Here is a 997-nt window from a genome sequence, read left to right on the forward strand (position 1 = left end):
CTTTGTTATTCTTTCTGTTATTTGATAAGTTCGGGCAATGTTAGTGATTGTCAAAAAGTTGAACTCTAAACATTCGGGTTGTATTTCATCTTTTATTCCCCCTCAAAGGACTCCTTAAGATGAATCTCTCAAGGGGCCAAGCACCATGATTCAGTCAAAGACTGAAATAATCAGAAATGCTTGGTGAACACAGAAATCTCCTGAAGTGAAGGTTCAGCCATTACACTACAGTGGTGTGTGTGATCAGATAACATTAGTGGCTTTAGTAGACCATGAGTTGATGATTTTTATGTAATCAAAAGAAAGGAGCCTGTTTGTCATACAGTACTGAAGAGGCTCTTTGGCCTTTTGAGTTTGTACTACCAATCATCTATCCCTAAAGCCATCGAAGATGTCTAGTTTGCCATATTGAGCTGTGTGTGGCCTTGATGGGTCAAGGAAAGTTAAGGAAATTGTCCCCACTTCTTTGAACACTGACTTTTGTTTGAAAGATGGCTTTGAGGGATTGCAAGCTCTTGAACATTTACTGTTAATTGGCTGCCCTCCAGTTGTGAGCCAAGCTAATAATTGTTGACAGACCATTAACTACTGTGATACTGCACTAATGTAACTCCATACAGCCTGAAGATAAAACCTGATGTTCCTTCCATTCTGAAATGTAGAGGGTGACTGTATTAGACAAGTTTGCCTGGATCTTGCTTTGAATTTCTTCTGGCCCTTCCAATCTAGGCTTTCATAGAAATTGGCAATGCAGTGCTGCTGGAGGAACTCAAACGGCACAGAGTCAAGGGAAGACTGGACACAGCTATGGCACTAACTGTGGTACGATAAGGTTTTAAAGGGGAGTGATCGACTACCTGAGGAGGGTAGTCAGGGCATGTTTGTAAGAGGGGACTTGGTATGCTTCAGTGATGAAGGTGGGCCGTAATGTGTATAGTTGATGTTTTAGATTAGCTTTTTATCTGTCTGATGTTTCCTGAATAACTTTTGGCATAAT

The sequence above is a fragment of the Chiloscyllium plagiosum genome, chromosome 2, assembly GCF_004010195.1.
Source record: "Chiloscyllium plagiosum isolate BGI_BamShark_2017 chromosome 2, ASM401019v2, whole genome shotgun sequence".
Classification (NCBI taxonomy): domain Eukaryota; kingdom Metazoa; phylum Chordata; class Chondrichthyes; order Orectolobiformes; family Hemiscylliidae; genus Chiloscyllium; species Chiloscyllium plagiosum.